The 27,123-nt window shown below is 39.8% G+C and overlaps 1 protein-coding gene across 16 annotated transcripts in view; it reads left to right on the top strand.

Annotated features, from left to right (window-relative positions):
- The first annotated feature begins 13,606 nt into the window (after positions 1 to 13,606).
- TAB3 (TGF-beta activated kinase 1 (MAP3K7) binding protein 3) overlaps positions 13,607 to 27,123 on the top strand; it is a 61,336-nt gene continuing 47,819 nt past the window's right edge. For all 16 annotated transcript variants that reach the window (XR_012429804.1, XR_012429803.1, XR_010584341.2 and 13 more), the window contains exon 1: positions 13,607 to 13,767. The gene's annotated coding sequence lies outside the window, so the exon portion shown is untranslated. The remainder of the gene's footprint in view (positions 13,768 to 27,123) is intronic.

The following is a 27,123-nucleotide window of genomic DNA, read 5'->3' as shown; positions in this document are numbered from 1 at the left end:
CATTGGGATTCCTCTCCCTCTGAATTCCCTTTTTGGAGGTTTTTTGCTCAGAATCTTTTATTTTTTATTGTTATTTATTTATTTAGAGATGGAGTCTTGCTCTGTCACCCAGGCTGGAGTACAGTGGTATGATCTTGGCTCACTGATACCTCCACCTCCCAGGTTCAAGCGATCCTCGTGCCTCAGTCTCACCTGGCTAATTTTTGTATTTTTAGTAGAGACGGGGTTTTATCATGTTGGCCAGGCTGGTCTCGAACTCTTGACCTCAAGTAATACACCTGCCTTGGCCTCCCAAAGTGCTGGGATTACAGGGGTAAGCCACCACGCCCAGCCTTACTCATGACCTCTTTCTGTGACTGGTGATGACAAATGGGCCATATTCCTTCTTTTCCTCACTCATTCGCCTAAGAAAAAGACCTCTACTCCTACTTGTACCCCTTAGACACTTGATAAGAAATTAAGTTTGGGCTCAGGAGAAAGGACACATAGGAAAGACCCCTTAGGCTAGTTTCCAGTCTAGGCAAAAACAGTGCTCAATGCCATACTGATCCAGTCTATGTTACCTGGGCCGAGATGTCCACTTGGAGTTTTGGACGGCCATCACTAAATACTCACATCATGCTGTCTCCTCTTCAGACTTGAAAAGACCTAATTCTCTTTTGACTACTTTAGCTAAATATTTCCAGTGTATTTTAGAATTTTTTTTTTAAATTTATTTATTATTATTATACTTTAAGTTGTAGGGTACATGTGTATAACGTGCAGGTTTGTTACATATGTATACTTGTGCCATGTTGGTGTGCTGCACCCATCAACTCGTCATTTACATCAGGTATAACTCCCAATGCAATCCCTCCCCCCTCCCCCCTCCCCATGATAGGCCCCTGTGTGTGATGTTCCCCTTCCTGAGTCCAAGTGATCTCATTGTTCAGTTCCCACCTATGAGTGAGAACATGCGGTGTTTGGTTTTCTGTTCTTGTGATAGTTTGCTAAGAATGATGGTTTCCAGCTGCATCCATGTCCCTACAAAGGACACAAACTCATCCTTTTTGATGGCTGCATAGTATTCCATGGTGTATATGTGCCACATTTTCTTAATCCAATCTGTCACTGATGGACATTTGGTATTTTAGAATTATTAAAAGGAAATTCATTGATTTCAATGTATTAATTCAATAAATATTTATTGAGTGTGCACCAAGTACTGTTCTGGGCACCAGGTATGTAGCAGTGAACAAATAGGCAAAATTTCTTATATTTCTATTGGTATAAAAAACTATAGCAATATGCATTTCTCAAAGTCTATTGGCTTTGTCTCAGAACTTCTTAGAATAGCCATTATTCCCATTTTTAAATAAAATTGGTATTTAATTTGTATTTTGACAGTGCAAACTAATGAAGGTATTTTTTGTGCTAGAAATGAGGGAATCTGGAGTGCAGTTATCGGATGAAATGAACATCAAGAAAATGACATAATAAATAATATGAACATGCTGAGAAGAGAAGGAAAAATCTCTGTGACAATCATTCATTTTTTATTCTCTTTAAAGGTTTATTTTATAACGTAAGAAGGAAAGAAATATCATGAGGTATTTAGAATATGTTATAAGCTCCAAATCAACATTGAATATTTCTAAAAGGAAACAAAAGAATTTCAGAAGTAACTTCAGCAATCCGACAACCATATTGAAAAAATTATAATAGTGCATGGCTTTTCTCACCTTTGTAGCTTTTAAAATCAGCAGGTAGCTGTTTTGTTAGACTTTCAAAATTAAGTTCTTTTTTATTTAGTTTTTGACATGACCCAGAAAGTCAGGATTTGCTAGTTATGAGATAATCTTTAGGCATCTATACCAGTCATATCAAAACTAGCAAAAATTTAGCCACAATTTTTTGTTTTGGTGAGGAGGAGGCTGTCTGGGTTTCCTTTTTACAGTGAGTCCTTTCATGCTGTATTGTATGGCAATCTGAGGGTGCCAGCTTTCTATTTCATTGGCCCCATGCCTTCTGCAAGTTGCTGACTCACTTTATGGAATGGAATTAAGAACCTGTCCAAATCAATAGGCATTTGTGTGAGCATGCAAGTTCTTCCCCAATATCCATTTTCTCTTTCTTCCATGGAAATAGAAATTTTAGCTAGTAACAGTATTAACAAAGGTCAGCAAGATCTTAGAAGATAACTCATGAGCATAGCAAGCAATGGCATTGGGGTAAATGATAAGAAAGATTCCAAATGTTTGGGGAGTGTATGCTGTATCTGAGTACTTATAACAACATCCTATAGAGTGATGGACCCCGGTGAGAGTTAGACAGAAAGCAACAAAAAATGGAAGGGAACATAGCTCTGTCAAGAGTACGTTCTTTGCCCGTGGCCTGCAATTTCAGAGTCCTACGCGATTGAAAAAGCCATCTGCTTTCTGCAACTTCACAGTAAAGCAGCTTAAAGAGGCTGCAGATAAAGGAAGACTTGGCAGGAAATAATATTGTGGCTCCTCACACATCTTCCTCTTGACCAGTAAATCAGAACCAGAGCAGAGGTAGAGATCATGTTAAGTATGCCAACTTCTCACACAAACCTATTCAGAAGAACCTAAGGAAACAACTATTAAGTTCAATGAGAGGAAGATGAATCAGCACAGAGAACAGTGACAGCAAAAGAATTTACCTGGAAGAGATCTTAGACTATGGTTACTTTTTTTTTTTTTTTTTTTTGAGACAGAGTCTCGCTCTGTAGCCCAGGCTGGAGTGCAGTGGCGTGATCGTGGCTCACTGCAAGCTCCGCCTCCCAGGTTCACACCATTCTCCTGCCTCAGCCTCCCGAGTAGCTGGGACTACAGGCACTCGCCACCATGCCCAGCTAATTTTGTGTGTGTGTTTTTAGTAGAGATGGGGTTTCACCATGTTAGCCAGGATGGTCTTGATCTCCTGACCTCGTGATCTGCCCGCTTCAGCCTCCCAAAGTGCTGGGATTACAGGCGTGAGCCACCGCGCCCGGCCGACTATGGTTACTTCTATATGTAATTGGCAAGTAGCAAATAGACCAGAATCCTATTGAGTAGTAGAGGGAATCCAAAAGCCACAGAAACCAAAAGGCTGGTTTGCAAATGCCTATCATGATTAGAGCCCTCATGTAGTGTTAGGAACCCCCAAACTTCTCAGTAGGAAACAGGCTGTGAAAGCTGAGCAATCCCCAAGAACCGCCCACTGCAAATATGGCCATAATAATCAATGAAAATGAACCTTCCAGAGAGCAGAGACAAGGTCCATAAAGGACAATGGACAAGGAGTTTTCTTAAGAGAGCAGAGCTAAGGGCTGTCAGATGAGCTAACTAACAAATTCAATCCAATGTTAGGACAAGGAGCTTTTGCATTTCCAAGCCAGTAGGACTTAATAAGTACCATGAACTAATAATGACTGCTCAGTGGTTCCCCTTTTCCCTTTCCAACATCAGTGTTTCTGTTCTTATTACCTTGTTCCTAGTCCACCATTATGTTGTGAATGGGGCACATAACTTGTCTTGCTTTTTATAAATCACAGGATCACAAGGAGACACATCTGAGCCTGATATAGAGGATCACACATCAGCACATCATTCAGAGATCCTGGACTTTGAGATGTATGTGGTAACAGACTTGTATTTTGGAGTTTTCTTCATTGGTAACTGGTGAGTTTGTTCTATGTGTGGCTGGAAAGTCCAAGATCAAGGAGCTGCCATTTGGTGCCTGGTGAGGGCCTTTTTGCTACGTCCTCACATGGCAGAAGAGCAGAAGGGCAAAAAGGACAAACGTTCCCCACTCACATGGCAGAAGAGATAGATAAGCAAAAGCTAGCTAGTTCACTACAGCCCTTTCATAAAGTTGATAATCTCATTCATGAGGGCTCTGTCTTCATGACTTAATCATCTCCTAAAAACTCCACTTCTTAATACTACCACATTGGGGTTTAAGTCCCAACATGAATTTTGAAGGGGACACAAATATCCAAACTATAGCAATGGTACAGGCAGAAGATTGGAGAGACTGGAGAGCAAGAGGGAAGAGTTTGCAGTATTTTTCTCCCTCTTTTTCTGATTCTTAAAGCATCTCTTCCATGGATTTAGCTGTTGCCAAACCAAACCTCCCTTGATGGTCCAAGCTACTACTGGACAATTCTGACCAGGCAGACATAGCCATGGTTCAGGTTCCCTTTAAATTGCCCTGGATTCTGGGATCTGGTAAAACCACCTCCTCCAAATAAATGTTTCCCATCCCTAGGGATGGCAGCATCTTTCTGCTGTTGCCATTCTCAGGGTAGTTTCATCACTGACTTCTCAGCTTCTTCATTATTTGTGAAATCAATTTCCTCTTTAATTTTTCCTTTTTTGACAGTATTAGAGTAGTTTCTGTGCTTATTGCTGTGCCCTGTCTTAATACACAGACAATATAACCCTCTTAGAAACAAGAGCAATAATGATGTCATATCATTATTGACTCAGTTTTTTAATCTGAAAAAAGTGGCTTTGGAAAATAATATAAAAGAAATAAAATATTTGCATAAAGATGTCCATTTTAGCATGACATATAATAGCAGAAAATTGGAAACCACTTAAATGTCCAATATTTTTAAATGGCTTAAAAAATTAAAAAAATTAAATGCTGTAGTAACAGATGATTCCCAAATTTCAGTGATTTATCACAGATTTATTTCTCATTCACATTACCTACCCTTTGCAGGTTAGCTATAGCTCTGCTTCATCCTAGGACCCAGTTGGAAGGACCAGTCCCCATGTTGGTCTCATGGCAGTGGACAAAAAGTATGGACAGAGTAACAGCTCTTAAAGCTTATGTTCAGATGTGGAATATTTCATTTCTGGACAAATTCCACTGGCCAAAGAAAGTCACATGACCAAGCCTGCTATCAATGGGACAGATACTACTCCTTCAGGGAGGCCCCTCCCCCGGAAGAGGTTCTATAGAGATGGACCCAGAGGAGAAGGGAAGGAAATTTGTTGAAGAATAATAAAACCTACCACATTAATGAAGACTATGAAGAAACATGGAAAATGTTTGATATGAAGAAAAGTAAAGTAAGAATCTACAAAAAGAGTTTACGTATACCATCATGGTGAATTCTGGTAACTGTTCACCAAAATCCATTCTAACCTGCTTCCTAGGCATATAAAGTTAGATGTAGTCATATGATTAAGTCCTAGTCAATGAGATATGAGTAGAAGGGATGTGTAATACTCCCTGGCCAGGTGCCTCCTTTACACATTTTTTGTCACCTACTAGCTGATATCTGTTTGTGGCAATCCAACCTCAACCTTGTAGGTAACAAGGCTATAGAAGTTATAGAGGCACAAAGCAAGAGGACCGTGGGTCCCTAGATCACCATGTGGAGGAGAACACCTGTCAACCTACAATACCTGACCTAGACTGTTATGTTAGGGAGAAATAATTGTGTTCTTTAAGTCACTAAATTTTGAGGATTTCTTTTGAGTTCTATTAGCCTACTCTAACTGATACAAGTATTACTGCATTTGTAAAAGTAAATGATCCTGTCACTTCCTTCAATTTAGATGTCATTGTCTCCATGAAGCCTTTCATGAGTTCCTCAGTCCAAATTAGGTATCTCTACTAGGTGCTCCTCATATCTACCCTTATTACACTTTATTGTACTTGTTTGTGTATCCATCCCTTTAAATGGAAAGCTATAACCACAGATCTTTGTTCACTGCTATGATCCTGGCTTCTAGCATAAGACATAACATCACAGAGCCTCCTTATATATTTGTTGAATGAATGAATGAGTAAAAAGGAAAGTAATTGTTTTATAATAATAGAATTACAGACGATTAAATGTAATATTTTAAATAATCATCCACTGACTTTTGACTATAAGTTAATATGCTTTATTTATAATTTTCTAATCAAATATGCCAAATTAAGTATTATCAATGATTATTCCTCAACATGTCTTTTGGACATTACACACATGAATCATAATATGAACTAGTAGGGTTTTTTCATTTTTTGGAATTTCATTTTGAGACAGGGTCTTGCTCTGTTACCCAGGCTGGAGTGTAGTGGCATGACCATGACTCACTATGGCCTCAACCTCCCAACCTCAAGCAATCCTTCCATCTCAGTCACCCAAATAGCTGGGACCACAGGTAAGTGCCGCTATGCCTGGCTAAGTTTTTAATTTTTTGTAGAGACAAGGTCTTGCTGTGTTGCCCAGGCTGGTCTTGAACTCCTGGGCCCAAGTGATCCTCCCATCTCAGCCTCCCAAAGTGTTGGAATTATAGGTGTGAGCCACCATGCCCAGCCTGAAACTGGTTTTTAACCCATCTGGGTTTGAAAGATCTATGCATGCACCTTATCAGCTACTCCAAGACTATTCTTTGTCTAAGGAATATCAAGAGGACTCACTCGCATGCACCATGATTTAGCATCTCCCAACTGTTCCCTCTCACATCTCTGAGCTCACAACAGTGAGTCAGAAGATTGTAGAAAAAGAAGTTAGAAAGAGTTCTTATGGTGTCATCACTCTCTGATTGAGAGCATGAGATTTGAGAGTAAGCCAATCATCATTTTAAGTAGCAAAAGGAAACATTAGCTGGGCATGGTAGCTCATGCCTGTAATCTCAGAACTTTGGGAAGAAGCAAGTCATCTTTTTAAGTAGCAAAAGGAGATGTTAGCCGGGCATGGTGGCTCACGCCTGTAATCTCAGCACTTTGGGAGGCCAAGGAGGGCAGATCACCTGAGGTCAGGAGTTCAAGACCAACCAGCCTGACCAACATGGTGAAACCCCGTCTCTACTAAAAATACAAAAATTAGCTGGGCGTGGTGGCTAACGCCTGTAATCCAAGCTACTCAGGAGGCAGAGGCAGGAGAATCACTTGAACTGGGAGGCAGAGGTTGCAGTGAGCCAAGACTGAGCCATTGCACTCCAGCCTGGGTGACAGAGCAAGACTCCATCTCAAAAAAAAAAAAAAAAGTTAAAAAGCTTTAACTTTCTCCTAGGTAAGATGGAAATAATAATAAACCTTAATTTTGAATTTTGTTATTTTATTTATAACAACTGGACATATATTTACTCATTTTTATTATAAGTTTACACATGACCTCCTTCAGGACAACTGCAGACAACTCTGTCCTACCCATAACTTTTCCCAACCCCCACTCTCCCAAACACTTCCTCCAGGCCCATAGCTTCTAGAACACCAAAGGCATGAGCTATGGCTTCATTTGCTACATTCCATTATGCTTATTTGTTTATGTGACATTCTTTCTAATAGGCTGCAAATACCTTGAAGCCATGGACTTTGTCTTATTCATCTCGGTATCCTCAGAACATGGCTCAATAAATGTATGTTGAACGATGAATTAATCCCTAAGGCTGTGAATAAATGATACTTACTGTTTCTGGTGTTCCTGGCAGAGAGCTCATTGCATTTGGGAAGGGAAGGGCTGAATTCCCATCTTGGCTGGACCAGTTACCTATTACCTTGGGCAATTCTCTTAACCTCAGTTTTCATCTGTCAAATGTCTCTTTGTACTATTACATGTTTACTATGAAAAGGAAACTCTGTGGTTCAGGAAAACCTCAAAACCATCAGGAAAAAAAGCTGCTAAAACAAGCCATTTTTTAATGTGTATTGAAGGGTAGTCTATAGTCTTCCCAAAAGCCAAGAATACTCTCAGCTACAATATTTTGTAAGCAGTATTGATTCATAAATCACTTACTTTGGGTGGGGAGGGGTTTAAATCCTGCCCCTGTCCACTCACTGTGTCACCTTAGGTTCTCCAGGTGTGTTTCCTTTTGTAGAATTACAATTAATTTAACACATGCTTATTGAGCACTTATGTCTTGAGTATTTATTACATGTTGAGCCCTAAGCAATAGGCAAAAATTGGATTCATTTTATTGAAACAATATAAATATTTTTGGTCACTTTGCTTTCTGTATTAGTCCATTTCCAGGCTGCTAATAAAGAGATACCCAAGACTGAACAATTTACAAAAGAAAGAGGTTTATTGGACTTACTGGTCCACATCGCTGTGGAGGCCTCACAATCATGGTGGAAGGTAAAAGGCACATCTCACATGGTGGCGGCAAGAGAGAGAATGAGAGCCAAGCGAAACAGTTTCCCCTTATCAAACCATCAGATCTCGGAAGACTTATTCACTACCAGGAATACATTATGGGGGAAACTGCCCCCATGATTCAATGATCCCCCACTGGGTCCCTCCCACAACACATGGGAATTATAGTAGTACAATTCAAGATGAGATTTGGGTGGGGACATCGAGCCAAACCTTATCACCTTCCCTATACTCAGTCATGATCTTGAGTATTCAAACCATTCATTTCTTAAACTCTTTCATTCATGATATATTCATTTAGAATCTTTTTTTTGCAAGTGACAGAAAACATATCCCAAACAGGCTTATGCAAAAGGAAAAGAGATCATGTAACTAATAGTATAGAAGATAGGACTGGTTTTAAGTACTGCATGATGCAGGAGTACAAATGATATCCCCCAAATCTAGTTCTTCTGTCTCTCTCTTTATCCCTCAGTTCATTACCTTTGGGTTGGTACTGTTCTTTAGACAGAGTCCCCACTATAGTCATGATATAGAACTAATTAATAATTTTATATTCCCTCTTTCAGTGTCTTGGTATAAGAGGGCTCAATTCAGTTGTTTCTTGTGCTTATGATAGGGAAAATTAGAGTAGGTTGCTCTTAATTCTTCTAGCAAGCTCAGAAGGCATTCTTACACTTGTTATTTAAGGTACTGGCCAGTACAGGGGCAAGTACTAAATGAAGGTTAGGTGGGAAGCAGAGTAGGGGGTAGAATATACAGAAAAAAAATTAGATTATAAGAAACCACTTTTCCATTGAGAATCACTAAATCACGAAGTAAAAATCAAGGGGTCTACACAGAACATTAACATAGTTTAAATAGGGTATTTTAGTACAAAGAGCAGATTTGTCTAAATGTGATCCTGAGAACTCATGTTGGGTTACAGGCAAAAAGCTAACTGGAACCAGGGATCTGCCCTTTTACCAAAGAGAAAAGCTGCACCCAATTTCAGCTTCCCATAGGACTTCTTCCCCTCATAGAAGAATTGTAATATCTAATTAACCCCAAGGTCCCAGACAATGCCTATAAACAGTTGGCACCGCAACTTCAGATTGCCTGGCATCAAGCAGCCTGAGTAGTCCATCACTGACAAGGCTTCTCTTAGACTTGCACTATAAGAAGGGAAAGCAAAGGGGCAAGGGATTCTCTCAACTGAACCCAGTGTTACCCTTCAGGCCCAGCAAGGGCTCCCTCTTACCAAGGCTCAATTAGCTATTACTGGCCTGATCTACCAGCAGCAGAGATCAAAAGTGAGCCCACAGTACAGCACCATTTCTCAAGGAGACCAGCCACTTTGGCAGATTGATTACTTTGGATCCTTTCCACATGGGGTGTGGGGCATGCAGTTCATTCTTGCCAGAGCTGATTCATACTCTGAATATGAGTTTGGCTTACCTATCCACAGTTTTCCCATGAGCACCACCATTCAGAAGTTTACAAATGGTCATATAGTAACATGGTATCCCACAAAGTATTGCCTTAAACCAATGGACCCATTTTACTGCAAAGGAGTTGCATATGACAATGAGAACTGCTGGCATCATATACCTCATCATGTAAAAGCAGACAGCCTCATGAAATGGTCCATGAAAGGCCCAGCTAACTTTTTAGCTTTTAGACCATACCTTGTGGAGTTGGGAGTGACACCGAATGTCGTTGGTCCCATGAATAGCCTCTATTCTTTTTACCATGAGTGACCCCATGTGAGACCAGAAGAAAAACTGCCCAGTTGAGCCCACCCCAATTTGTTGACCCACAGCATAATGAGCAAATAACATGATTATGATTTTAGACTATTGATGTTTTGAAGTGGTTTGTTGCAGGACAATAGAATATTGATACAACAGGTGAGGCCAAAAATATCTGAAATATCTGAAATGATACATAAGATGTGTCTGATACAGGTGAAAAGAATGCATACTAAGTACGACCACATTCCAAAGAGAGCTCCTAGGCACTTCTCTACAGGACTCACTGCAGAGGTGACAAAACCGGTTCTATGACCTCACTCAAACACTTCCTCCAGCCTAAATAAGAGAAGACTACAAGGGAGAGGTATCTTAGTTATTATCTTCAAGGGGGTGTTGTAGATTTTCTCTCCCACTGAAAAGGGGGAAGCCAATGAGAAAAATGAGAGTGAGGTGGCCTCTGAGAGCTGATTAAGAATGTCTTCAAGACATATCACCCTCCAGATGGTTGGTCACTGAACTGAAGCTATCTGTAGGTCCAACCCAGAGAGAAAGTTTTAGGGAGAGCCTGCTATGTATCCCTGGAGTTTGGAGGCCCATGTCAGTATAGACACTGACACTGCCTCTTGTCAGAATTCTAAAGGCAGAAAACTTGCTGGAGCAGCAATGACAAGGCAGCATGTCTGTTGTTCAGTATGGCAAGGACATGTGAACTTCTCATGGATCAGGTGAGTGTCTCAGAAGGCAAAATAGCTTGAGCTATTTGCTTGTGCCTGCCAAAGGGCTTGCCAGTTGTTGAAGTAACACTGGCAGTAAGAAACTATGGGTATTCCACAAGAGACAGGGGCTGAGGAGAAGTTTAAAAGGATTTAGTCCATATTTAAGAAATGTGCAGTGAAGGGGGTCCTGAACAATCATACTCACCCTATAAGAGCCAGCATTCGGATGCCAGTCATATAGAAGGCATTGACAACCAAGAGAGGACTTACAGCAGCACTGAAAAGTAAGAGAGACAAAGGGCTGAGAAAAGAGAGGCTAGATGGAAGAAAGAGCTTCATTTGTGTCCTGACAGGTACTCCTGAATCTTCCCAGTGGGACCCTAAGAAGAAGTCACAGAAGAAATCAACAGAGAGCCAATTTTCAGCATTTTCCATGTCCAGAAAAGACAAAGCCATGTTATGAAAGGATCAGTAAAGCAACACCTTGCCACCTCCATTTCTATCACCCCCGGAGGAGATACAGCTATGGTTAGCAAGATGGGGTAGGAGAAGTAGAAGCCTAAGGGACAGAAAGAGAAGGGTTACACCTGCTTCCTTGACTCGAAGCCCCTCATCGGTGGCAGGATCCAACTGGGAGAGAGGACAAGATATAATTTCAAATAAGGTCTGAGTTTTGATTATTTTATGGGTCTTCTGGTTGTCCCCTCAATGTTTTTTCCAAAGTCATGGAATGTTTAGCTAGTTACAGGACTGCTTAGAATAAGACCACGTTTCACAGTCTCCCTTGCAGGTAGATGCAGTAACGTAATTAAGATCTGACCAATGGGTTGTGAACATAAGTTGATGCTAACAACTTCTGGGTCATGCTCTTAAAGGAAATGGGTAGGCTTTCTCCCCCTTGATGACTGAAATGTGATGTGGTGCTGAGCCATTCTGGACCATGTAGACTAGGACAACAGTCTAGGAATGGTGGAGCAAGAAGACATAGGGAGACTAAACCATGGCTCAGTTTGTAGAACAGAGCTGCCGTGTTAGTCCACTTTTGCCACGTAATAAGCAAAAGTCTCAGTGCCATGCTACTGAGACTTTTTTTCTCACTCATGGTTTTGTGATTTGGCTGGGGCTGCTCTCCTTGGTCCGAAACCTGAACTTGAAGCAGGTTTTCTACAAATGTTTCAGCACGATGGGCCCCACTGTGTGGGGTGTGTGATAGGAGTGAATGAGCCCCTTTCTGACCACATCCAGCTTCCAAAATGAGTGGCTCTTGACACTGCAGCTGCTCTACTTCAGGATGTGGGTCAAATTCAGCTCCGGTCCAGCTGTTACATTCTCATCCCCAGGCTAGAGGGAGATTGGAAGCTCCCAGAGGGACAGGAGAACTTCCTTCCCATAGCAGCAGTTGGATCGTTTGCAGTTTGCCCACACTTGCAGAGGCAACGCCTTGAGCCCTGCCCAGAGACATAACACCAGCGGATGCTGTTCCTTTCTCAGAGGTCTGAGTTTTACCTCCACAAGGCAACTCCTCTAAACGTATAAATTGTAATAATCCCAACCTCTTCCCGTCCTCCTTCTAGCTCTAGGCATAGTAGCTGCTTCCTGCAGTTGCTACCTCTGTGGTACATTAACAGTTCTCTCTGACCTTACCAGTTGCCTAATAATCAATTCTTGATATTAAATTCTATTGGTTGAAATAATTGGGGTGGTTTGTTTCCTGCTATCACCCCGAGTGATTCACTGGACTAAATCTTATGCCTGTTAGACACCTCTCAAGAATTTTCTCTTTGGCTGGGCACGGTGGCTCACCACCTGTAATCCCAGCACTTTGGGAGGCCGAGGCGGGTGGATCACCTGAGGTCAGGAGTTCGAGACCAGTCTGGTCAACATGGTGAAACCCTGTCTCTACCAAAACTAATCAGCTGGACTACAGGTACACACTACTCAGTGTCCCAGCCACTCAGGAGGCTGAGGCACGAGAATTGCTTGAACCCGGGAGGCAGAGGTTGGAGTGAGCCGAGATCACACAGCTGCACTCCAGCCTAGGCAACAGAGGAAGACTCGGTCTCAAAAAAAAAAAAAAAAAGGGATTTCCTCTTTGATGTATTTTATGATATCCTCCCCCCATATCTGTCACTCCTCTCTGTACTCATTTCTATCACAGAACTTACTGTGGTCAAGTGTCATCATTGTTTTTTCTCATTCATCTCCATCCCAGGCCAATAGCTCCCTGAGGTTACAGCATTTCCTCAGTAGCTAGCACATAGGAAACTGAACAACACACGTTTGAATGAATGAGCAAGAAAAAATAAAATAGGAAAAAGAATTATTCGTATCAGATGGCTCATGTAGCACTAAAAATGAAAGAGAAAGTTAGATGGTGATGTGGGAGACAGGACTGTGGCTGCCAGCTGTGAGGCCATCTGCAAGCACACAGCAAGAAGCTCTTGATCAATAATGTGAACTCATAACAGGATGAAGAAGGTGCAGCTGAGGCTTTGCAAAGAATACTCGGTGACAGAACCCATAAGGACAAGCAAAGGGTTGGAAGACTCCCGAGGACGCAAAAGTGTGTTGGCCATTCGGGCTCCTGAGGGATGACCAAGCCTTAAGGGACGCCTCTCACTTGGTGCCTGGTCCTGCCAAGCCCTTTACTGGGTTTCTTGACTGGGTTTCATTACCCCGCCCCGCGCCACTAGTGGAAACAGGTAAAACCTGGAGAACCAGGTCCTACTTTAGGGGCCGTTCCGGGCATGCGTCATTACCCGCGCACGCAGGCGCAGTAACTTCCTCGGTAACTGGTACTGCCCATTTCCGATATGGGAAGTGTTTGCTCAGGCTTCCCTAATTTATCACCTTTCCTTTGGGCCCCCGCCCTCCTGTTCCTGTGGGGGAAGCCTCGCGAGATCGCCCTTGGCCGTACTCGGCGGCGCCATCTTTGTACCTGGCGAACGACGGCGCCCGACGGAAGCCCTGAAGCCAGAGCTTGCTTGCCAAGCTCTCGCTCAGACCGGATCTAGGAAATACGAGGCGGGCCTCGGTGGGAGGGACGCACTGAGGGAGGAGGGAGGAAAGGGGGCGGCGGCGGCGGCTCACACCGGATCCCGGCCCCGCACGGCGCGCACCCTGGGGGTTCGGGCGGGGAAGCGGCGCCGGCCCGGACCCCCCGCGGGAGCAGGCAACGGGCGTGAGGGCGAGGCGGCGGCGGCGGCGACCAGAGAGCAGCAGCCGCTTGGTGAGTGTCCGCGGGGAGGCCCGGCACCTGCCGGAGCTGGGACGTCGGAGGCGCCCCCGGGATCGTCCCAGTGACCCTGTGCCTGAGACAGTGGGCGTGTGCGCAACTGCTGGTGTCCCGGGGACTCAGCTCGGCCCGGGACTGCGGCTGACAGCGGGAACTGCGGGGCTGCGGGAGGTTTGCGCAGGGCCTGGCGCGTCCGCGCCCGCCCCAGACGCCCTGAGAGGCCGAGGGGAGAGGGAGTGGCTGGGGTGGGGTGTCGACTTTATTGGCCTTGGTCCCCTCAACGGAGGGGAAGATGCCCTTCCTCGCCGGACCCTAGGCATTGCGGAGAGTGAGCCTCTGTGGACCGGCTTTAAGCCCCCAGGAAGGTGTTTGAGGATGAGGACTAGCAGCACCAGCGTAGGGGCCGTTGAGGGTGTTGAGAGATGTGAAGGTTAGTAGCAGTATAGTAAGAATTGTTGGAGAGAAGGTTTACAGATGACTGTTGGTAGGTGTTGAGTAAGGAGACAATATTGCTTTCCTTTAAAGATCACACAAGCAGTCCTCTGAGGTCCAACATCAGATTAGTTATTCCCAGTTGGAGTTCTGTAGCTTCCTACGGTGTGCCAGTTCATAAAGTGCGTAAAAGTAGGATTTGAAGGGTGAGGGACAGGTGAGGCATAAAGTAAGCTGCATTAAAAAAATCCGAAGTTTGTTAATGTGTTAAAATTAACACTGTTAATGTGTTAAAATGTAAAGCCTTCTGTTTCTACTGAAATGTAACTTACTTGAATTATTTAAGAAAACTTGCCACCTTTGGTCCAGACCGGGCTTGTCAGTTCGGTGTGTTTCTTCAGTGACGTTTGTCAATCAGGCAGTCATTTTGGCCTACAGTATATTTACTTCTGGTTTCTAAAAGAACAAGAATGAATGAGAAAAGGGAACGGTTTGGCAAACTGAGCTTTCTTTGCGCACTTTTTCATTTTGAAAGGATAAGAGAATTTACTTTTTTCTTTGCTTTAGCAATGATTTGCAGTAGTATACAAGAACACGTGGAAGAAGAAAGAAAGGGTTTTTTGAGATGAGAGTTTAATTTTGCACAGTGTTAAATTATAAGGGGCCTCATCACCCATGGCAAATTTTGTGATGGTATGTTTTTATGAACACCGGAAGAATGCAGGCATATACATATACATGCTTTTTAGTCAGTGTGTGATATGAATCTTTACAACCTTAGGGACAGCCCCCGCCCCCATTTGCTTACAACTGGCTTAATCAAGGGAAAGTTAGACTTCAGTGAAGGTAAATATTAAATATGTGATTTTCATCTTCACATCCGAAAGAACATAATCTGCGTTCAATCACCCTGAATTTTCTTCCATATGTTTATTTGATGGAGTCTTCTCTTCAGTTATAGATACCACACTGTGTACAGTTTGTTGGAGCAAACAGAGCTAACGTCGATTATATTCAGGCACTGGAGATCCTCACAGCCACCCCGTGTTAAAAAGATAATGTTATCCCGATTGCACAGAACAATACTAACCTCGAATATTCTTTGGTGACTTCCCTGAGGAGATTATATAGCCCTTAAATTGCAGAGCTAGAACTCAGACCCATGTAGGTCTGATTCTAGAGCGTGTGTTCTTTCACCGTACTCTGCATAAGTTTTTGTGCTGACTGATACAAACTTTATGAAAATGGAAATTTGTGTTACAAAGAAACCTTTCAGTTCTGTTGGTAATCTTGAAAGCTTTCAGTGTCCTTGGCTCCAGATAATCTCAAGGTTTTTTTTTTTTTTTTTCTTTTCGGATGTGTCCATTTTCTAGCCAGAGGTAATATTTGAGTTAGAAGTCTGCTAATCTGTAAAGATTCCTAATAGCTGGTAGTGACCTATCTGAAATTCAGATATTTTCAGCAACTTTGCCTCTTGCGTCAGCATGCCCAAGATACTTCAAAGAACAAATATTTTGTTTATTCTGGTCCTGAATAGTATTTCAAATTACATTATTAAAATGGCAACTATCTATAGGGATTTGAATTTGCTTTATCAGAGCCTGGAGGTACGCATACACACCCCAGCCTTCTCCAGCAAGTGGAGTACTTGACAGCTGACCCTGTTTTTCTTCTCTTTAAAAATTTGATACAAAGGTTTTGGACCCTATTCATGATTTGCAGAAAAGACGGCAGCTCTTCTGGGATCTACCATAATCTGCTATGGGGCAAGGGAATGAAAAGACCTTAACAGGTTCCCAGGCAGTATCTGAGGTGTTGGTGAAACAGCGTGAACATCTTGCCGGTGGTCACTTTTATCTCCCACTGTCTCTGCTGTTGCATTTCTTATGTGCTGCAGAGCCTGCCATCCTGGCCCTTATCTCTGCTCAAGAGAAGGGCTCCACATCTGAGTAGAGTTGAAGTGGAAGAACAGCCACAGAAATCATAAAAAAAGAGAAAAAGATACTAAATATCTGGTACTCATCCTCCACCAAGTCATTTGGTCAGGTTTAGCTGCCTAGTTAATTATCTCTGGCTGAAAGTTCTAGAAAAGTTATGAAATTTGGGATTTGCTGCTTCATTTAAGAAGTACATTGTTCGGGGGCCTTCAGTTAAGTAGTCCTGTCTTCATGGAAACAGAAAAAGAAGTCTTGTGTTCCTCAGTACACATCAGCATGTGTGTGTATTATGTGGCTTTAGAGACTGTTTTAAATAATCCCTTGGCATCTTGATGGGCAATCTTTGATCTGAATAAGTTTTTAAATATAGTTATACTCCCAAGAAAGAGTTAAATAAAATATACTTCCTTACTTGTGAAAGTAATTACTCATGGTATTTGGGCTGTTTATTAGGGCGAAAAAAATCAACAAATGATAATGTAACTGAATGCTTACCAAGTAAACAAAGCCTTTCTGAAATGATTTATATTGCCACTGTATAAAGATAAAACATTGGGAAATTGCCTCATATCTACTTATAAGTTTATTTTCATACCTTCTATATAGTAACCTCAAATGATTACCATGGCCACAAATATTTATTTCTCTAAAAGTGAAATGGACCTGACGAAATATTTGGAACTATCGAACTGAATTAATCCTAAATAAGAACATTTATTATAGTTTAATTCATGGACAGTTCTATTTGTCCAACTCTAACATCCTACTTCCCTCCCTGCTTCAAATTTCTCTACTTTCCATCCTCTCCTTCTGATGCTGTTCCTGCCATTTACCTGGCACCCTTAGTTTTCCGTTGACATTGAAGTCTTTGATAGGGTGGATACTAACAAGGAAGGCACCAAAACTCCTCCAAGTCCCTTCTCCACATTCCCGTGCTCTAGGAGGTCAAGAGGGATGTGGATAAGACCTCTTAACCCACCCTGTTCTTTCTTGAAAAGGAGAACGAGAATAGCCAGAGTGAGGGAGGCACTGTCAAGACCCTCCAATGGTTTCTCCTCCTCTTCCCTCTCCTTAAGCATCAAGGAGGAAAGTTGGTAAAAGCCCACGTGCTGCAGGAACAGGCACTGTACACTCATCCTCTTCAGCAGCCCACCATCTTCGCACTGTTTCCTCACTCCTTTCAGCTGCCATCCCCCCCTCCATCCTTCTTTCCCAGTTGGTCTTGCCTTCCTCATCCCTGGATCTCCTCCCACCCCAGCTCTGCCTTTTTGCCCTCCTTCATAGTGGAAGCCGAAGTCTATGGTCCTAGAGAACCTCAGACTTCCAGTTATGGAAGGGAAGATTTCCTTTTTCTACCTCCAGGGCTAAATGGGTCAGGAGTAGTTGCTGTTATCCTCAGTTGGAATGCTAAATTGATTTTCCTGTAGAAACATTGTCTGCACGGGTTCTGTGTTTTGTTATACTTCTGTAACCTTTTGGACATTTAGGCTTTTGTGAGCCGGCTTGGAAACCTAGCATATTGATCACTGTCTCCTGGAAAGGCAAAATCTGAGTTTCAAATAGATGATTTTAAAAATCAGCTTGTGCTCCAGAAATTGTTGAGGGTTGCCTGCTTTTTGTTAATTATTCACTGAAATGGTAGGTATTAATAGTACACCTTTAGCTGTCCGGAATTAGATTTATGTGGATCAGATGACTCTTCTGGGAGATAAACTGATAGGCTTTTTAGATTGTCAATGAAGAATTTCTAAATTTAGGCACATGTTTTGAAATAAAATTTAAGTTAGTCCCTCTCAGCCTAATATTGTCATTAAAGCAGGCATATCTTGAAGTTTTGTTGAAAGAGCATAGTTTTGGTTTTTCATAAAAGGAATATCTCGTTCCCACCGTGAATTACTGCTGATTTGAAACTTTTCAAAAGTATTGGATCTCTTGCAGTTATTTTACCCTCGTTTATTTAGTGAGTAAATAACATGGGACAGTGTGTTTGTTTTACTTCAAGATTTTAAAATAAAGAGTGTGTTGAGGTTACATACTGTTACCACTGTTTGTGATGTTCAGACAATTAAGTGAGGGATTTGAAGGTGATAAAAACAAAACTAAGTACATTTTAAATTTGTTTTCCATAAATGTGTTCAGTCTTACCTTGGTTGAAGGAAATACTCCTAATAAAAGGCAAGATGGGTTTTTTTTTTTTTTTAGTTTCCAAACCACTCTTCTGTTTGAAAAATGACTTTCAGTAAGCATGCTCTGTTCATTTTAAGACATTTTAGCGTTTACCAAGTTATTTAATTACACACAGAGTGCGGAGGTTAAAAATATGATCTCTAGCGGTAAAATGCTCAGATGTTCAGATCTGACACTAACTAGCTCTGTGTTCGTGGGCAAATTAATCTCTGACCTTTTCCCCCATTTTTGACGTGGGGATAATGTGGTATCTACCTCATATAAGGATTAAATGAGCCAGAGGATGTATCATATTTAAAACATGCCTAGCAATGGTGAATATTCAAAAAGAGGTAGTTCTTATTATTACATTGTCATCATCATTACTACTATTACTGTTATTACTTTAGCTACTTTCTAAGATGATATGCCTTCTGTTCTGTGGTGTGGGCATGAAAGATATTTGTTTACCTGGTAGCAATTTTTTAATGCAGAGTTTATTTGAGAGGTTCAGGGAGAGAGCAGTATGTTAACTGCTGGATACATCCACAATTGGCCATAGTGCAGGAAATTCATAGAATATTAAGCTTATTTTTTTCAGTTACACCATCCCTTTTTTTAGGTATAAAGAACTATGCCTTTTTGATGTTTGAGCAAAACTAGATTATTTGAGTGATTGCAATGTCTTTATTAAAATTCAGTTATCTTGGTATCTACAGGCTAGAGTCTGTGTAGGGGGAGCCTCAATTTCTAAATGATCCATTGGTAAGACTTTTTTTAAGCAGCACCATTTTCCCACAGAAAAATGTCACGTAATAGTGTTCATATTCCCAAGCCAGCCCAACATATATGAATTTGAATACTGATAGTATTATAAAAACTAACTTTTATGTGTAACAGTGTCTCAGCAGGAACATGCACTGAGTACATCAAGTACTGAAAGATTATGACCACAATCTTGCAGATATGGCAGTAGGGCTATCTTCCTTTGCAGTTCTAGCAAGGACCGTCAAGCCTCGGGAAGAGAACTTTTTCCTCTGGTAGAGGCCGAGGGTAAGTAGTGGAGACTGGTCTCTAGAAGGCAGTAGCTTTTTTCTGGCTTGGCTCCTCAAAAGGCTGTATAGTATAGTGGTTAAACGCATGGACTGTCCACTCAGAGTGCTTATCTTCAAATCTCTGTTCCATTACTTACAGAACTTCCCATCTGTAAAATGTAGGTAAAAGTAGTGCCTCCCTTATGGGGTTCTTAAGAGGATTAAATGTGTTAATACGTGTGTAGCACTTAAAATAGCACCTGACCCATAAGTGAGTGCATAAGAAATGTTATGTATTTTTTAATTATTAAGCTTTACTGGTCTAGGATTTCTAGAATACCTTTGTCTGCTTGGCTGTCCACTGCCCACATCTTCTGCACTAAACAGAATTCTTCTCTTTCCTTTCCACTTTGGAATGGTTTCAGACTTTTCATTCCTGCCTGAAGTATTTTGTAAGGAGTTTTGGGGGATTTATTTTATTTTTTAATGTTGGAGAAATAGCATTTAAAGAGTCCCTTCTGAGAACCCACTCTGTTTCCCCATTTAGGCCTTGTGTTGATGGAGACCATTATTTTAAGAAAGATACTGACTGCGGGCATTTAATTGAGTCAGAATTGAGTTACAAATTTCTCAACTTTTAGTAGTTTTTGCTAAGTCATTTCTTTTTAAATAAGCTTTTTATTTTGCAATAATTTTAGACTTACAATGAAGTTGCAAAGATTATACAGAATTCCCATATACCCAAGTATATATAACCCTGGTACATTTGTCTAAACTAAGACATTAACATTGGTACATTATTGTTAGCGAAACTGTAGATTTTACTCGATTTTACCAGAATCGCACTAATGTCCTTTTTCTGTTCCAGAATACCATGTTGCACTTAGTTGTTAAGTCATTTTTAATTATTTGTATTTATATCATGGAGACCGCCAGTTCTTTAGTGAATAGATTTCTGTGGCTATAAAACCATTCTCTGTTTTAGTTTGAAGTTTTCTGCACATACTCGAGGGCTAGGTGTTTCCTCTAGGGATGGCAAGTCCAGGGATTTATCTTGGCACTGAACTTTATAGGTTGAAATAAAAGGAGAGAGTCCTATTATAGTGGAAAGAACACTATGGTGATGGAGTTTAGGCTAAAGCATTTTTATAATTTAAAACTGTGTTTTCATGGGACTAAATGAGTTCGTTTATGCACTATTCACTTTTGATGGATTTGATTTCAAAAGTGTTAAGCATACTTCTTGGATATAGAAGCTAATTGAAATGAATTGGAGAATTTAATTTTTTAGTACTCATCATAGTTATGATTGACTTAATAAATTAATATTAAGTTAGTATAATTAAATTTCAGTAATTTAGAACATTTGTTTATATGCGCTTTTAGAAAATCCTTGGTTTCAATTTGTGATAACAATAGAGTCTTTTTGTTTTTTTCAGGGATACCATATGTAATAGGTGCCATTGTTACTCTAACTTTTTGCACATGCCTTCAGTTTGATGTCAAAGTCATCATTTAATGTAAACAGCAAGTTATCTGTTAGGCTGCACATCATGAACTTTACTTTTAGAAAGTCTTATCTTTTATGCCACAGAAATAGCATTTGGCTATTAGTCATGGATGGCAAAGAAATTAATTTTGAGTTGTTTGGATAAAAATGTTTCAGTTGACTATAGTGTGTATTGAGGGACACTGCCAGTAAACAAACTCTTGGTAGGTGGAAATCCCCTAGAAGTTACAGAAAATTGGGAGGAGGTTAACTTAATTAAATAACTTGAATTGTTTAGACGTATTCAGAGCTTCTTATGACCTTGAACAAATCACCCAACTTCAAAGGACCTTGGTTTCTTCATTTGTAAAATTAGGGAGTTTGACTAGATGTGTAAATCTAGTTGTTAGTTAACTTCTAAGATGTAAAAACCCTCTTGTTTAACAAAAACCTGCAAGATCAAGTTGCTTATCTGAAATCTTTATGAATCAACACGAGTCACTAAGTCTAGATATAAGTCAGTTTATCAGTTGGGTTCAAATAGTTTCAAACCAATATTACTGTAAGTTTGAGAGTCACTAGTTGGTTTGACACCTCTTATATATTTTTGGTAATTAGTATGTTGCTTTTTAAAATTTTATTATCTGATTTTTGTGCTTTACCCTGAAGCAATGAACTTCAAACATTTTTGTTCTCATATTCCCTAAACAATTGTGAAAAATGTACTCCTTTACACTTAAAAAAAACCCAAATAACCTTTTACTGAAGTTTAATATGCAGAAAGTACGCAGAAAGTATGGTAGTGAACAACTCAGTGAATTTTCACCACCTGAGCACACTTGTGTACTAGCACCCAGATCAAGAAATTCTTACCACCTTACCCCCCTCCAGCCCCACCTCCGCATATTTTCCTAACTTTTAACACCACAGGTTAGTTTTGCCTACTTTTATACTTTATCTAAATGGACTCTTTTGTCTCTGACTTCCTTTATGCAACATTGTGAATTTGAGATGTATTTATATTGTATGTAGTTGTAGACTGTTCATTCTCATTACTGTATATCATTCCACTGTATGAATAGATCATTATATATCATTGTTGATGGATATGTAGGTAGATCTCATTTTGTGGAGAATGTCTTTGTGACCTTGGAGTAGGCAAAGATTTCTTCAACAGGACTTTTCAAGAGTAATTATTTCTTTTACAGTTTAGATTGGATAAGGAATGGGAGAACTGGTTTATTGAAATATGAGCAGTTAATTTTTTTTTTAATGTTAATGTATAGTTAAAAATACTCTCTAAATCTCAGGGAGAATGTTAGTATTTTTAACTAAATCTTCCAGGTAACAGGTTTGTGCTTTCATGACTATTTTGGGAGGAATTCCTTCAAAAATGTGTCATGTACTTCCTTGTCTTTTTGACTTGCCGATTTGTAGGAGTTTTTTACTATATGCTGGAAATGAGCCCTTGCTGGTTGTAAATATCTTCTCCCACTGTGTGACATGCTTTTTCTATTTCATGGTATTCTCATAAGATTACTTCAAGGTATTCTCTCATCTTCTAGAAGCTTTATTGTTTTAGCTTTCACATATAGATCTAGCATATACCTGAAATTGATTTTGGTATATTGTGTGAGGTAGGGGATAATACTGTTTTTTCTTATATGGATAGCTAATTGTCCCAGCACACTATTTCCCTGCTATTTTCAGGAATCAAATGTCCATATATCTGTGGTTCTGTTTCTGTGCTCTCTGTTCTGTTCCTTTGGTCTGTTTGTCTCTACTTGTACTGATGCCACATTGTCTTGTTTATTATAGTTTTATCATAAAACTTGATATCTAGTAGAACAAGTTCTTCCACATTGTCCTTCGAAAGCATCTTCGCTATTCTTGACCCTTCGCACATTTCTTTGATTTTAGTGTCATCTTGTCATTTTCCACACACGCCCACAAAACCTGTTGCTACTCTGATTGGAGCTGCATGGAATCTAGAGAGCAATTTGGGAAGAATTGACATCTTTATCATTTTCTGATTCATGAACATGATACACTACTCCATTTATTTAGGTCTTTAATTTCTTTCAGTAATGGTTGTGATTTTCTCCAGAAGATTGTTCACAACTTTTGAGAGTTTTATTTGTAGATATTTGATATTTTTGATATCGTAAATGTTTTTTATAGCCATTATTTTGTTTGTTTATATCTTTATAGTGACCTTGTATCTAACAGTTTTGCTAAACTTTTAGTTATGTATCTTTAGAGTATGTATTCAATCTTTTACTATGTATTCAGTCTTATCTGCAAATAAAGTCTTGTTTCTTCCTTTTGAAATGTTATACTTTTGTTTCTTATCTTACTGTACTGGCTAGTATTTCGATTATAATGTTGAAGAGAAGTAGTAATAGTGGCGCTGTTGTCTTGTTTCCTTTCTTGAAAGGAAAACTTTGAACATTTCTCCATTAAATATGATGTTTAGTTTAATTTTTTTCTAGCTATCATCAGATTAAGGAAGTTTTATTCTGTCCTTAGTTTGTTAGGAGCTTACATCATGAATAGATACTGGATTTTATCAAATGTTTTTCCTACTGTTAATATAGCCATAGGATATTCCTCAAGTTACATTATATTGATTGATTTCCTAATGCTAAATAAACTGCATTCCAGAAATAAACCCAGCTTGGTCAACATCACATTTTCCTCTAATTTTACTTTGGAATTTTAGATCTTCGTGAGTGGGGTTGGCCTGAAATTTTGTTTTTCTTGTGCTGTCCTTGTCAGGCTTTAGTAGCCTTGTAAAATGAGCTAAGGAAGATACCTGCTTTTTGATTCTCTGGAAGAGTTTAGGTTAAATTTGGTTTTATTTTTTCTTTAAATGCATGATAGAATTTAGCAGTGAAGCCATTTAGGCCTAGAATTTTCTTTGTGGGAAAGCTTTTAATTACAGATGCAGTTTTAAAAATACTAATAGTATTCTTCAAGTGTTTCTATTTTGTTAATCTCTGCCTTTATATTCATTATATTTTATATACCTTTTAAGGAATTATTTTGCTCTTTTTCTAACTTCTTGGGATGGGTAGGTAGGTGTTTATACCCTTGTTTCCTTCCTGACATACATATTTAAAGCTATACATTTCATTTTCAAGTATTGCTTTACCTGCATCCCATCATTTTTGAGATGTAATATTTTAATTATTTGACAATATTTTTAAATTCTCACTGTAATTTCTTTTTTTGATCCATGGGTTTTTTAAAAGTATATTTCTTAATTTCCAGTAATATGAGAATTTTCTGTGTATTTTTTGTATTTTGTTTCTGGCTTTAACACATTTTCCTTAGAGAATTTTCTTTGAGTGATTTCAATCTTTTAAAATGCCCTGGGACTTACTTTATGGTTCAGCTTGTGGTCAGTTTTTGCAAATATGTAAGCACTTGAAAAGTATATATTCTGCAGTTATTGGATATAGCATTCTATATATGCCCATTGATCAAGTTTGGTAATCATATTGTATCTCTGTCCCTACTAACTTTTTTGTCTTCTTATTCTTTTAACTACTGAGAGAGATATCCTTTCTTTCTTTCTTTTTTTTTTTTTTTTTTTTTTTGAGCTGGAGTCTTGCCCTGTTGCCCAGGCTGGAGTGTGCAGTGGTGCAATCTCAGCTCACTGCAACCTCTGCCTCCTGGATTCAAGCAATTCTCCTGCCTCAGCCTCCCACATAGCTGGGACTACAGGCACGTACCACCACTCCTGGCTAGTTTTTGTAATTTTTGTATTTTTAGTAGAGACGGGGTTTCACTATGTTAACCAGACTGGTCTCGAACTCCTGACCTCAAGTGATTCACCTGCCTTGGCCTCCCAAAGTGCTGGGATTACAGGCGTGAGCCACCACGCCCAGCCAAGAGATATCTTAAAATTTACCCCTGAGATACTAATGCATGTCTAATTCTCTGAGAAGTTTTGTCAACTTTTGCTTTATATATAATTTGAGTCCATGTTATCAAGTGCATACAGATTTAGTTCTTTATATTGTTCTGGTGAATTAAGCATTTCATCACTATGAAGGGACTCTTTTTAACTCTAGTGATCCTTTTTCTTTGATTCTGTTTTGTCTGAAACGAATACGGCAACACCATCTTTAATATAGCAATACCATCTTTATTTTAGCTAATGTTTGCATGATATATGTTTATCCTTTTACTTTTAACCTTTCTGTATTCTCATGTTTTAGATGGGTCTCTTGAAAGCAACATATATTTGTAGATTTATTTTTTAACCCAATCTGATAATCGTTCTTTTTTGAAACATTTGATTCATTTATACTTAATATAATTATTGACATTTTGGGGTTAAGTACAACATCACATTTTTATTCTACTAACTCTGTATTTCTTTTTCCCCCTGTATTTTTCTTTTATTTGACTGAGTATTTTTATATCGTTTTTCCTTTATTACTTCAGATATCACTTATTCATTTGTATTCTTTTTGTGATTACCCTAGCATTTATAGCATGTATTCTTCACTTATCAAAGTCTAGTGTTAACTGATACTTCTACCTTCCTCCTAGTTGAAGCAAGAATATTAAAGCACCTTAGTTCCATTTACCTACCTTGTAACATACATATTGTTGTCCTGTAATTTAATTTTCTGTATGTATTTTAAACCTTACAAGACATTATTATTTTATACAGTCAATATTCCTTTAGATTTCACATGCTTATTTGAACTTCATGGGTCTTCATTCCTTTCTCTATCTGTGACCTTCCATCCTGAGGCAGTTTTCTTTTGCTTCATTCGTAGTGAGGGTCTGCTGGAGATGAACTCTGTTTTTATTTGTCTGAGTCTGTATTTTAATTTTTTTCTTGAAGGATATTTTCTCCTATACTAGGTTGGCAGTTGTTTTCTTCATGCTCCTTGGAGATACACGGTCTTTTAGCTGCCATTTTTGTTGTTGAAAACTAAGCTGTCAATCTAACAGTTGCTTCTTTGAAAGTAATCTCCCCACCCCTGCCCCCGCTGCCCCTCCATCAGGATGCTTTAAAACTTTCCTTTGTCTGGTGGGAATTCATTAAGATTGTTACACATGTGGTTTGACAGGTTTCATCATTTTTGGAACATTTATTCAAATATTGCCTCTGCCCCATTCTGTCTCTTTTCCTTCTGAGATTCTGATTAACTCTTGGATATTAGACCTTTCTCACTGTATCTTCCAGGTTTCTTACCCTCTCTTCATTCTGAGCGTTTTATTTTCCCCGACCTATCTTTTGGTTCACTATCTCAACGGTGTCTATTGGCTGTTAGACCTGTTTATTGAATTCTTAATTTCGGTTTTTGCATTTCTCAGTAATAAAATTATTCTTTGCTTCTTTTAAAAATCTGCTGTGTAGCCCAGGCAACATGGCAAAACCCCATGTCTACAAAAAAAAAAAACAAAAACACACAAAAAAACAAAAATGAGCTGGGCATGCTGGTGCATGCCTGTAGTCTCAGCCACTCAGGAGACTGAGGTGGGAAGATCACCTGAGCCCCAGAGGTCAAGGCTGCAGTGAACTGTGATCACGCCACCACATTCCAGCCTGGGTGACAGAGTGAGACCTGGTCTCAAAAACACCCAAATTCTGCTGTGTCACATTTTATGATTTCTGGGTCATTGCTGAGGTTTTTAAGTTTGGCTTTCATCTCCTTGAACATAGCAAGCATAATTTAAAATCCATGTCTGATAATTCCAATACTTGGAGTCCTTCTGAATCGTTGTGGTCATCTTATCTTGTTTCCTCGTGTACCTGATTGTCTTTAATTGCATGCTGGGCATTGTATTTGAAAAATTATTTGAAAAATCATTTGAGACCAAGGATGATAGTTTTTCAGAAAGGAGTATATGTGTGTGTGTACATCTGCTTAAGGGAATCCAGAAAATCCAGAGTTGCTTAATCAAATCTCAGCTTTGGAGACCTTCCTGGGCCAACCAGATGACTCAAGGCCACACTGCATTCAGTGTATGAACTGATTTATTGTGGTTCACCCTTATTTCTAAGGTGTAGCCCCTTCAGGGTCCCAGCCCGAAAGTGGGTGAAGAGGATTTTCCCTTTTGTCCTTCTGTTTTAGCTCTTTGACCCTTTTAAGAAAGCCATTTCTTATATTTTAACCAACCCTATTACTTGCCTTCAGATAGGGAGGTGTTTTGTTGGCTCTTTATGGGCAGGATTTTCTTAGAAGTGGCAGAGACTATCATTTTCTCTAAGACTTCAGACTCAGCCCTAGTTCTGTTTAAGCTTTGTTTTATATAGCTGTACTCA

Source organism: Macaca fascicularis, chromosome X, assembly GCF_037993035.2.
Source record: "Macaca fascicularis isolate 582-1 chromosome X, T2T-MFA8v1.1".
NCBI lineage: Eukaryota > Metazoa > Chordata > Mammalia > Primates > Cercopithecidae > Macaca > Macaca fascicularis.
Note: the sequence above shows the minus strand (reverse complement) of the source record. Positions and strands in the feature narration are given on the sequence as shown.